Below are 13,198 nucleotides of genomic sequence, written 5' to 3' on the forward strand. Positions count from 1 at the left end.
TTAAAGAACAAAAACAAGCAAGACAAGAAAAAAAGGAACCTCATTAAAAAATACATTCTTGCAGCACTAGTTTCTCTTATTGCTGCAAACCAGGTGAAACGGATCTCATTTCCTTCATTGAAAAACATTAAAAACACTATTCACTTGGATTTTATCTGCATTTCTGCAGAAATATGAGCATTAGTCTCCAATATCAAAATACTTTTCAGGAATTCATAAACTTCCTGTGTAAAGTTTTCTCTCTCTGTGTGTCTCTCGCTCTGCAAATTGGAATAAAGCATCCTTCCCATTCATTAACCAAAACAAATGCCCACTCTGGCACTTCCTCATCTCCAACTATCTTATTGCTTCCTGTTTTTTAGATTAGTGAAGTGAAACAGTGTTGGCAAAAGAAGATTCAATATTGTGAAATTTCCAACTATCTTCACCTTTTTATTAATGCTGGCACAGAATCCTCAAAAATAATGCAAAGAATGGATGAATGGAAAATAGTCCAACATGAAAAAATGCCTTACTAGTTTTGAAATGAATAAGATATTCTGTTTTAAAATATTTTTTTAATGTTTCATGTATTTTTAAGACATAGAGCATGAGTGGGGATGGGGCAGAGAGGGAGACAGAATCAGAAGCAGGTTCCAGGTTCTGAGCTGGAAGCACAGAGCCCAATGCAGGGGTTGAATGCGCTGTGAAATGATGACTTGAGCCAAAGTCGGAGGCTCAACTGACTGAACCACCCGGGTTCACCTAAGATATTCTTAACATAAGAATTTTCTCGCCAATTTGATTAGTTTTGGAGTCTCAAGACCATTTGTCAAATTAAGTTAGTTATTTATAAGTTGTTAAAGTATACTATATATTAAAATCCTTGCTCTATGCCAATGATGCCAAGACAGAGGTATGGTTTAGAATATCTTCTGAAATTTAGAGTACAAGGTGCAATTTCTATTGATGTGTTAGTGTTAACTCTGGCTAAGGTTTTGAAATAATTTTTTCCCATGGCAAAAAGCTGATCATAAATATACCTCTCAACCACCATACACTCATCAATGCAAACACATACTTGGAACTTTAGAAAAATGAAGTTGACTTTATTACAAACTTCAGATAAGCATATTATAAAATTTTTTCACTTGGACCCTTTACAAAAGTATTAATTTCACCAAATCTGGAACATTGGCAGTATAAAGTCTTAAACTACTTCAAAGCTAACAAACCAGAGGCACAGTATCAACACACTTAAAATGGCTAGTGTTCACAGGACAGCACTGTTTTATAATTACACAGTGTTTTCAACCTAGGTCCAAAACTACCTAGTATGACACAACCAGGAATGAAGCCCTTGATTAGTTCCAACCTATCAATTTCCAAGAATAAGATGCTATTTTCTACTCAGAAGAGACCCTAACTTTCATACCTATTATAACATTTCACTCCCAGACCTTAAGAATGAATGACTGAGGAACACAGTTTCTGGACTTGATTAAAAAGGTGTAGAAAACAAGGCATGGAGTTGATGAACAATGTACTAGTAATATAGATTACACCACCAAAAATTACTTTTATGGCTCAAAACTGGGTCATTTAAGTCTTTTACCCAAATTATTTTCAAAGAATTAAGTGATAATACGATATTTTAATCTATGAACGGCTAATATACAGTGTCAAAAGGAGGCAACTGTGGCCTGTCACAATCCAATACCCACTTGCCAAGTGTCTGCAAATAGTGACAAATTCTGAACCATAAGTTACCAAAATTAGTTACAAGAGTGCAAAAAGTCCTTGGAGATTAGTAGCCCACCCAACATTTCCACACATAAGGAAATAATTTACAAAGTTCATTATTATGAAGACGATTTTTCCTTTGTTCAAACTTTGAACAAAATGAAGAATTTTTCTTTACTGCAGGAAACAAACTGGGAGGAACAGTGCAGTTCTAGGCATAAATACTTATGTCTGGTTCCAATATGGTCAGCTTAATAAATACTTTAGAAACACACAAGTTCACATTAGTGGAAAAATCCAAGTTTCTCATGTAGCCATTTTTCAGTGTTTCTTATTTCAAATACTGTGGGTAGTTCAGCTGTCGGGACTAACTTATTCTTACTCCCAGCATACACCATTTGTTCTTTGCCGGAGTCCTAGCCCCAGCAGGTCCAGAGGTTCCCCGAAAGATGAACGGCGTCAGTGAAAAAGTGAAAATAAAACAAAACTAAAAATAAAAAGCTAAAATAAAAACCAAAATAAATGTGGACACAGACAACAGCAGTGTGTTGAACTGGCTAATTTCTTGCAGAAAACTTGGCATTATATATACTGGTGATTTCCTTGTACGTCAACTATGTTCTTCTAACATTACCTAGTTGTGAAAACGTTCCTGTGTATAAACATTTAAGAAATAAGAAACTTATTAAGAAATTTCCCGCATAATCTTTGATTATAATTTCTTACATTATTCCATTATGTATCTGCGTTTATGTATAATCTACAAAGTATTTGCTTTGCTGTTCTCGTGAAAGGCCCTCTATTTCTCAACACCTCAAGTGGAACAGTTACAGGGACATGACCTCCTAACCACATGAGGCCAGAACAATGTGTTTGCGTTGGTCCGGTGTGCCAGAAAGGGGCTGAAAAAGTCTTAGAAGCCCATTCCTCATACATTCTCAGAGAGACAATGCACCTAGGAACCAATGAACCATTCTCTAGCAAAACCGACCAGGTTCAGTCATCATCTGGAATGCCTCCAGGTGGCCAGGTGGGCTTAGGGGTTGAAGTCACCCGTGCCCAGAAATACACTCCTTAGTTGCCGGAGTGGGGCTTTCAAATCCATATGTTTCTCTTATACAGACCCTTTTTGCTGACAAATGCACGGGGCTATCCTTCCTATAAGTAGTCTCCATAGAGGATGGCAAGGGCTAAACGTAAGGCCGCACAATTTCTTGCGGAACCTTATTTTCTTCCTAATGGTTCTTTTCCCAGGGGGCCTGCTGAAGGCAATTCCCCAACAAACAATACCCAAGGTAGTTTTAGTAAGACCAAATTACCTAAAAGCGGGAGTACAAGAAGCTCTAGTGTCGGCCAGCCGCCCTGCAGTCACCAATCCACACACAGCCGGGGCCCTGCCTCTCAGGCTGGGATAGCTCGGCTTCAAGAAGTTGTTGAGGCTTATATCGAACAGGGCTGGAGAAAATAAGGCAGAGGATACGAACCTGTTCCATCATCATGTTGGTATTTGTAACTATACACCGTGAAGGAGGTTGCCGTTCAGGCAGTTTGTCAAGTTCATCAGGTTAAAAGCCCTCCAGGTCTTCATCCAGTACCACCAGGCGTTTGTCCTTACCAATCTTATGATGGCAGCATTGTTTCTTTATGAAAACCAAATTTTCTCAACTTTTCCACTAAATCCTCAACATCACAAACCACCAAAGACTCCCTCATTTTCCTCCTGCCCATCAGCAGCCTGTAGCCTTGTTTCAAGCCCCTTTAAAATGGCAGGTCTTTGATCGCCTCCCTTCCTGTCCCAGCACCTGGCAGAGTCGCCCGCATCCCTGCAGTAATTCTTGAATGGTCTCTTTCAGTGCTAAGCAGGTCCTCTAGAAGACTGCCCACAGGTGAACCGGATGCTCTTCAGAGTGAAAGCATCTTTCACAGACAAGAAAGGAAACAGTTTGGTTAACCATCATTTCTTTTCTCAACTAGCCAAACACCCAGTACTCCCAGGAAGGCAATCTTTCCTTTGGGGTATCAGGAACTGATTGCACTTGGTTAGCAGAGACCAGAGTCAGAGCTCATTAGGAAAGGCAAAGCACTCGCTATGTGGGGGCAGCCTCATTAGCCTTGCCTGGGACCCAAAACATAGTGATCACTACAGCCAAGGAATTGCAATGGTGGTTGCACACAAGGCCAAAAGATATTTCAGCTGAGAATGGGATAAAGTTGAGAATGAATTGTCCTGCTCCATGTTCCTCTTGTCCCAGAAGTGAGGATAGCTCCCTCTTGATACCTCTGATACTGACTACACACAAGCATTCCTGCTGGGTACCTTGAAATGCCCTGGACTTGGCTTTGTCAACAGAGTACTGAAAAGCAAGTTTGGAGGGACCCCGTGACCGACGTATCCCAGAGTGACAAGAATTTGGCCAGACTCCCCAATGAAAAGAAGAAATGGCTCTGACGTTGTGCCTGAACGGACAACAAGGAGAAATGAGCTGGAAAAAAAGCAACTGGGTGGACGAGAAGACACAGAAGGCCAAAGTTTTTGATGAACACCAGAGAATGGCATATGGCAAAAAAAATAAAAAATAAAAAAATAAAAAATTAAGTGACTAGCACAATCTCCTGGCAAGATTGTTGTCTCTGGAGTGAGAACAATTTGTGGGCTAAGACAAAGGGAAACTTCCTGCAATGTCCCTTCAGAAGGAGAGGGAAACTTTCTGGCATTGGATTTTTTTTTTTGCCCTGTCCTTGGGTGCAGTCAAGCTACACAGCTAGCAGTTTCTGGCTTGTGGCTGACCCTCGAGTATTTCCACAGAGGTTCTGTTGCAATGGTCCTCGATTGGGCTGTTTCTGCACATCCTGCAGGTCCTGAAGAATACTGCAAATGGGTGAACTGTCGGCTCTTCAGAATGAAGGCATCTCTAGCAGCCAGTGGTTGGAATTCTGCTGCCCAACTACTCCCATGCCAACTTCAGCCTTTCAAGCACCAAGTCATCAGTGACGGGGAGGGTGGGGGTCAGTGCATCATTTTATGTATCAGAAACTGCATGCTTTCAGTTAGCATGGGAGCAGCATGGCAACTTTCCCCCAATCCCTGGGCTTGACTGAATTGACAGGCCCACTATGCCTAGCGGGAACCAAGATATAATTAGATAATTCACAAGAGAGGGGGCACCAGGGTGGCTCAGTGGGTAAGTAGGTGACTTGATTTCACGTTCTCATGGTTTTGAGGTCAGGCCCCACATCTGGTTTGTGCTCACACCATGCAGCCTGCGTGAGATCCTGTGTCTCCCTCTTTTTGCCCCTCCCCACCGATGCTGGCTCTCTCTCTCACACACTCAAAAATGAGAAATATTTAAAAACAGTTTTCAAAAAAAGTGAGAACCAGTGAGCGAATGGAGGGTCAAAATCCCTCCTTTCGTATGAGAAAGGGATCCAGCAGAGAATAGAGTGATTAGTATAATCTATTGAAACTGGCTGTCTTAAGAATAGGAAGCCCCTCTGCACTGGATAAAGGGAAAAACACCACTGGTTTTGCCTGGAAGCCCAGGCCAGAGGAAACCTTCATCTGGAATTCGTTTGAGAATGGGATACAACTGAAAGTGTACGGCTCAGATTTTCTCGTTGCAGAGAAAGGACCAATTTTCTCCTAACTCCTCTGGGCCTGCCTACATGCACACATTCCATGCTGGGCCCCTTAAGTATGCTAGGTTTCCTGATGTATGCATGGTCCTAAAACATTCGTGGTGAGAGACCCCATAGCCCCAAGTATCCCAGAGTCCAGAGAACTTGACCTGAGCCCTCAGTTAAACTGAGACTGCATTGGTCTTAAAGTCTGGCCCCAAATGTTTACCAGAGGAAACTTGGACAAAAAGACCAAAATTGGCCACGCATACACACAGTCCCAAAGTTCTTTTTTATAGAGGAGAATAGGATAAAGCAAAGAACAAATTGACAACATAATCTCCAGTGTAAGACACACCTAATGGGTTGGGCCCAGAGAAATGTCCACTGACTACAACTGACGCCCCTAGTGCCAGACAAGTTCACCCAGAAGGTAGGGAAGCCAGGAATTCTTCTGGCCATGGCTGTTTTTCGGGCCTTTTCCATCAAGTATACATGCAATATACCTTCAGTGATTCAAGGTCAGTCTCACTGCGGAGCTTCAGGTGTTTGGAACCAGGCTCTGGGGGCAGGAGTCTTTGCCTGGGCTCTTTCTACACTGGCCTATGTCTGGGAGAAAACTGCCCATCTGTGAGGCTTCTGCTTTTCAGAATGAAGGCAGCTCAATGAGCCCGGTGAGGGACACAATCAGGGTAAACATCCCTATGCCACCTGCAGCGGGTGAAGCACCACAATTTCAGTCAAAGGAGAGCAAGTTTCTCTTGGGATGTCAGAAACTGCTCTTGGTTAGCGCAGGCAGTGACAGAGAGGTCTCTATTCATCCCTGAGGGATTTTTATGTGAGTGACGACCCATTTTTCCTGTGACACTAAACCTCGTTAGAACATCCACTAAGGAATGGGAACATATGGAGGGCCAGAATTCTTTATGTTTGGAGAGATACAAGATATAATGTAGAATGGGGTGTCTATCTTCATTTCCCCTTTCTGCAGAACTGAGACTGGCTGCATTCCACTCTTCTGTCCCTGCCTACATGCAAACATTCTGTGTTCAGCTCCCTCCAATGTCCTATGTCTTTTGTGGCCAACTGTAAGGTTGAAAAGCAAGGCCTGTGGGCCCATGTTGCCCAGCTTTTCTCCAGGTTAGGAGGATGTGGCCCGACTCCCCACTTGAAAGAGGATGTGGTCCTTATATTCTGACCCTGAATCCCCACAGTGAATGCCTAGGTAGAAAGAGTGCCAGGGGATGGGAATGCAGACCAAAATGGCCCAAGGTCTTCACTGCAGATGAGGACAGCATAATGCTGAGAGTGAAATGAGTAGCTAAACTCCTTCTGACCACCCAAGGGAGGCCAGCTCCTTCACAGCTCCTCTGGTCTTGGCCTATGGGTAGAAATTCTGTACTCGGCACCTTGCAATGTCTTAGGCCTCCTTTGTCAATAGGGTTAAGAAAGGCAAGTCTCAAGGAGCCCAGTTGCTCAACCTATCCCTGAGGAAACTGAGCTCAATGCCACTGCCCAGTCCAAAGAGGAGGAGATCTCTCTTGGACCCTGGCTGTGAATGTCTCACAGGGAAGACCTCGTTTGAAAAAAGGCAAAATGATAAGGATACATGGAGTGCCCAAGTTCTCATTATCAAAGGAGAATGGAAGAAATCTGAGAAGGAAGTGACCAGCACACTCTTTTGGCAAGCTGTCTTGGGAATGAGAAATACCTTTTGGCTGGGGCAAACGAACCCTCCACTGGCTGCCCTGGCAACCAGTCTTGCAAGAGTTCTTCCTTTGGGACTTGAGAAAGGGGTGAGAAGCTTCTGGCACCGAGTGGATTTCTTCCCCTGACCTATAATGGATAGTCACCAGTGGTTTTGGTGTAATGGGTTTAGACACTTAGGGGTTGGAATCAGGCTCTGTGGAAGTATTGCTTGAAGAGGCAAAGCCCTGGCCACTTTTTGGAAGTTAAATGCACATCCGGGCACCATTTGCTTTTCTAGATGAAGTCATCTCAAGAAGCCAGGATAGGGACGCAGCTTGGGTAAATATCAATGCAAAACCCCACAAGGTCAGTCACAGGTAATCATTATTTGGGGAATACCAGAAAATCTGAGAAGAAACCGACAAGCTCTTTTGCTCTTCTCCCCACAATTGACGAAGCTTCCTCCCAAATCTCTGGCTTTGCCTATACAACAATTTTTCTGGCACAAGTGCCCTATGTCTTTTTTTTTTTTTGTCAAAGTGTTTCTCAAAAAGTTTTATATTTATTTATTTATTTTTGAGAGTGAGAGAGACAGAGAGAGAGAGAGACAGAGTACAAGTAGGGGAGGGGAAGAGAGAGGAGACATAGACTCTGAAGCAGGCTCCAGGCTCTGAACTCTCAGCACAGAGCCTGACTTGGGGCTCGAACTCATAAATTGTGAGATCACGACCTGAGCCGAGCAGAAGTCGGATGCTTAACCAACTGAGCTATCCAGGTGCCCAATTCACAAAGTATTCCTTAAAGGCAAGTCCCAAGGGCCTTTTGCCCAACCTATCTATGCCAGAGTCAAGATGACTTGCTCAGATTCCCCAGTTAACATGAAGGGACATTGCTCTTTAGTTCTGGCCTTGCAATCCCCACAGTGGGGACTTAAAAAAAAGAGCAAGAGGATGGGAAGAGATAAACACAAAGTAAAGATCTTCATTTCAGAGGAGAATGGGATAATTCTGGGAATAAAGAGAAAAGCACAATCTGCTGCCAAGCTCGCTGTTTTCAGAAAGAACAAGCACACGTCGGCTGGGTAAATGGGAATCACCCATCTGATTTATGATGGAGCAGAAGGAAAGCTGAGGGCCAGACATAAACTAGCATTACCTGACCACCCCAGGTGGGATATGGATGACATTCTTCAGACACTCCTGGTTGCCCAAGGGCAAAGGAAATCACAAAAACAAATGGTTAAAGTGATAGAGCCTCCAGCCATTAATTGCAAGTAAAAGGCAGTGGTCTGATTTCCAGAATCCTATAGACTCAGAGTCCTGGAGCCACAACATCACACTGCCCTCCACAGTGATGTACAGAGCAAAGGCAAGAAGGAAATGTCATACATATAAAACTGAATTTCCTGGGGTAACTTGCTGGCTGAGTCCCTTAAGCCTCAGACTTTCACTCAGGTCACAACCTCACAGTTTCAGTGTGCTGACAGCTCAGAGTCTGGAGCCTGCTTCAGATACGGTATCTCCCTCTCTCTTTGGCCCTCTCCTCGAGAAAATTCTCTCTTTCCTCTCTCTCTCTCTCCTCCTGTCTCTCCTCCTCTCTCTGTCTCTCTCTCCTCTCTGTTCTCCCTCTCAAAAAATAAACATTAAAAAAAAGAAAACTTCATTTCCCTGTTCCCTGCAGCCCAATGGCAAATACTTGAGGTCTCCAGGAACTGCCTTCTGTCAATGTAAATGTTTTGCTAAGGGGAAAAACCACTTTAGCTTGACAATAGCTAGGCCTCCTGTAATCTGTGAGTCCTTAGCATAAGAAAGTCTCCTTGTCAACTTGACACTTGAGTTTACCTTTTGCCCAAACCCTTGGTATACAAACAGGCTTTCTTCACATTAATAAGGATAATAACCACAATAACAACAATAAATCAGAAGAAAAACACTGAGGGTCAAAATTGTTCACTTCAGGTGAAAATGGAGGGATGCTGACAGGAACACCAATTCCTAGGCAAACTTGCTGTCCTGAGAATAAGGTAACACCTGGGGGGTTGGAATGAAAGGAAGCACCAATCACAAGAACACTGCATCCTGACCAAGATTGGGCAGGAAGGTTTCTGCCTCTTGCCTTACTCTTCCATTCAGTGGGTAGATGCACTCGTGATCTATCTAAATGTTGGCTTCTATGTGCTGGCTGGCAGCCATGTCTTTGGAATTGGGTACTGTTTCCAGAGTCCGTGAATAGACTCTGCTGACTATATAAGGAAGAACAGTGGTCATGCTCAAACTTTGATCTCAGAAGGCAGGAACGTCGCAGGGGCAAGTGGGATTGAAAGAGAGGACCTACGCCCGCCGACTCCATCTTGTTCTGTGTCCTCTACCTTGAGTGACTATGTCCCCGACACGGCTCCTTTCCTGGAAAATCGCAGAAACCTCAGACCACGCCTCCTCCCATTGAGTTACCTCCCTCTCACCCGTTCAAACTTCCCGATCAAAACACACCCGGTGACCTGCGTAATGGGACTCCAACCCTTCCCTAGCCAATCGGCTGAGGCCATGACCCTTCCCCAGCCAATCGGCTGAGGCCACAGTCATTACCTCACCAACTGCTCCTAGACCCCTATAAAGCCTTTGTGCATTTGAAACTCACTGGCTCTCTCCAGCATCTCACTGCTGCGTCGGTGCAAGTTAGGGGATTGAGCTTGAGCTAGCTCGAATAAATTCTCTTTGCTTTTGCATCAGACTCAGCTCCCTAGGGGTCTTTGGGGATCGCGAATTCTGGGCATAACAAGATCAAGGTAACCAAACCCCTCAGGCCAACAGAAGCTTGCCAAGCACACAGGTCAGAGTAAAAGAGGGCAATGTGTTAGCTGGTTGGGAATGGTGGGTACTCTCTGAATCAAAGCCACATGGTTCCTCTCACCTCTGATCCCCATCTCCCCTTGCACACATGAGGGTGGCTGCCTCCCAGTATCACTTGCCTTTTTCAAGGCTCTTTGCCTTATGTTGCCAAGATAGGTCTCACAGCTGAGCCCATGGGGAACCCATTGCTCCAGATATCATGGATTTAGGGAAACTTAGCAGGACTCCACAATGAAAATTGGAGAGCAATAATTCCAGGCTCGGACTCTCAGTCCCTCACAGGAAAATCTGGTGAGAAAAAGATCAAGGGAATTGGAAAGGATGAACTTTGGTCCACATTCTTTGTCTCTGATGATAACGGAATAAAGCTGTGAATGACGTGACTGGCACAATTCCAGGGCAGCTTGATGTTCTAGGACTAAGGAAAACCTGTGCACTATAGAGAAGTGGGACCTATTTGACCTACCACCGGGAGTCTGAAAGTAGCATCAAAACCCTACATTGTAACTCAGTGTAGGAGTGCTGGGCACTTGCCAGCTTTGCAGCTTTTCCTGCCAGTGCTTTGGAGGCCGGAGTCTCCATACGGGTCGAGGCCCAGGCTTGTGGGACTGAATTCTGAGTCTTAAGGGTTTTGAGTAGTTACTTTCATGTTCACCTTCTGTGGAAACGGAGTGGGCATGCGGGAACCCTTGGACCCTCAGGAAGCAGGATGTTCAGGCAGTCTACCGCAGCGCCAAAGAACACACGAAAAGGCACTGCAAAAAACATAAGACTTCAACGCCCCAAGTTTTTAGGAGGGAGTCATCTCCCTCTTGATATCAGAAAGTATTTTTTCTGGGGGTAGAAAACAATCTTCAGGTAGGCTGCCTGGGAGTTAACCAGCTGCATCTTTTTTCGGGGTAAGGGAGTGGCGGGTTTCTTCTCTCTGTGGCCTGAAGGTCACATCTCTATCATCTTCTACCACAGAAGTGAGACCAACTGTCTCTATCACCTGCCCCTACCCACAAGCAATCTTCCTGTGCTTAACAGCTTCGAGTCCCCAATACGTCCTGTTCCCAGGGTATATCTGGCAGACACCCCGGTGGCACCTGTTCCTAAAGCTATTCTAATCTTATGGGAACTTGGCATGACAATACAATTAAAATTGGAGAAAACTGCCGCCAGATTCTGGCATTGAATAGCTCACAGTGAACACGTGGATTAGAATAAGTATAAGGGAATTGAAAAGGATACCCTGAGGGCTAAAGTTCATCTCAGATGAGAACATAATGAAGCCTTAGATAATGCACAATTCCCTGGGCAGGTTTGGTGTCCAAGGAGTAACTGTTGGCGTGAAGAGAAGTGGAACATCCACTAGCTATGCAGGGTGGTTGTGTAGGCAAAAGTCATTCAACGCAATTTCAGGAAGGTCTGGAATGTGTCAAGCCGTCACCAGCTTTCAAGCACTATCTATGGAAAGACACAGTCGTGACTCACAAGGTAGGACTTTGCTCCTGGCTAGTCTGTAGATTCGGGCTCTGGTATTTCAGCCTTTATTGTGTGCCCTAACCTGTTCGCTGAATGGACTTGACATGGAGGAACCCTGCCTGAGTGTCTCAGGAGGTAGGTATCTCAGGTTTTCATGAAAGGGGTGGAGAGAGAGCAAGGCAATGGTCCTGTGCGCACAGAAACCTGCCAAACACCGAGCTCTTACTGGCAGGGTCAACCTTTACTTTTCAATATCGGAAATTAACTGCTACCTGATGACACATGGTGTGAGTGCAGGCTCCCCAGGAATTACTGGGCACTCTCTGAGGTTCAGCCTTATAGCTCCTGAATTTGACCCTGGGCCCTTTCTCCAAGAAGGAGATCAGATCGTTGCCAACATTATCCACCCCTGTGCACATGGAAGCCTCTTCTGTTGAACAGTTTCAAAGGCCCTGTGCCACCTCTTGCCAAGGTTCCTCTTGCAGAAGAGTTCCATGGACTCATGTTGCCCAGCTTACTCCAGGTTACTGGGAACTAGTCAGGACTCCATGATTAAAATCAGAAAATGCTCCCAGATTATGTCTGTGAATGTCCCCTAATGAAAACATTGGTGAAAGAACAAGGGAATCAGAAGGGAAGCATCAAAGGCAAAATATCTTCATCTCAGAGGAAAACAGTAGAAAGCTTCACATGAGGGCAATAGCACTTTTCCTGAGGCAAGGGTGGTGTCATCACCAAAATAAGTGGGCCCTAACTACAGGGCCCTAGCTACACTTAGGAGCCCTGTGTGCAAAAGGGCTGTCAGTCTTTTCCATTCCTTTCCTTCAGTGACAGAACAGTGCTGCTTTGGGGGCACTTGTCTGGCTCCTGGATCACACCCAAGTTGCGGACGTGGTCTCTGGTCTTTTAGTCATTGAGTTCGTTGAGTTATTGAGTTTACTTTTTTTATCCTCACCTCTCTAAGGTATGCACTTTGTACAAACCGTTAGTATCTCAGAATGAAGGAAGTTCAGGCATTCCAGGATGTGGGTAGAGAGGAGGCAGTGACCATCAGGGCTGACACAGTCCTGCCAAGCACTGAGTTCTCAGTGAACAACTGAGTTCTCAGAACATTTCTTCCCCAATGTAAAAAACTAATTGCTTATGTGGCAACAGGCCACCACAGTGAAGACTTGTTTAGAGCTTCTTGTCACTGAGGACAGACCAGTCACTCCTGACACTAATCAGGCTCTTCTGACTCTCAGGCTCTTCTTCCCCCTGAAGTGAAGTGGGCTCTTTCCAGCATCACCTGCATTGAAGTGCATTTGGGTTTGATATTCTCTACTCTGTTTTGCATCCAACCAGACTGCTTTGCAGCGTGACACCTTTCTTTGGATTGCATTAAACACACAGGGACACATCCCTCTTTGTTTTCTGTCTTCGGCTATATAAACATTAATATGACACATTGAACCACATATTTGACGGAAGCCTTGCAGAGGTTAAGCTTTGAGGAATTCTGTATGATCACCAAACAGGTAACTGATATCTGACGTCAGCATGGAAATATCTAAATTCACGTGAAAGGCAGTCTGAAACTTGTGGCTGCTGAATTTTTTCCAGGGTCTACTATCACTTGGGAATGCTTTTTGAATATTTTCAAACACTTCTGACTAGAAATTGTCATAAAGAAATATTGCTCTTCATATCACATCCTGCTCCCATTGTTTTCTTGACCGTAAAGATTTGAGAAGCAAACAGTTGATTTTGTGATATTATTGAGCTATAAGCTTAAAGACAAAATAAAAACAAGTGTACAAGGAATAAGGAGTCAGTGTCAAGAAATTGTTAGGCTTCTGTTTTTCTTTTTCTGTTTC

At 44.4% G+C, this 13,198-nt stretch overlaps 1 pseudogene; it reads right to left on the reverse strand.

Annotated features, from left to right (window-relative positions):
* Nucleotides 1-2,006: 2,006 nt before the first annotated feature.
* Nucleotides 2,007-3,435, reverse strand: LOC112867606 (glia maturation factor beta-like; annotated as a pseudogene).
* Between the last annotated feature and the right edge of the window lie 9,763 nt (nt 3,436-13,198).

This window comes from Puma concolor, chromosome B4 (assembly GCF_028749965.1).
Source record: "Puma concolor isolate L17-30 chromosome B4, mPumCon1.1.hap2, whole genome shotgun sequence".
In the NCBI taxonomy this organism is placed as follows: domain Eukaryota; kingdom Metazoa; phylum Chordata; class Mammalia; order Carnivora; family Felidae; genus Puma; species Puma concolor.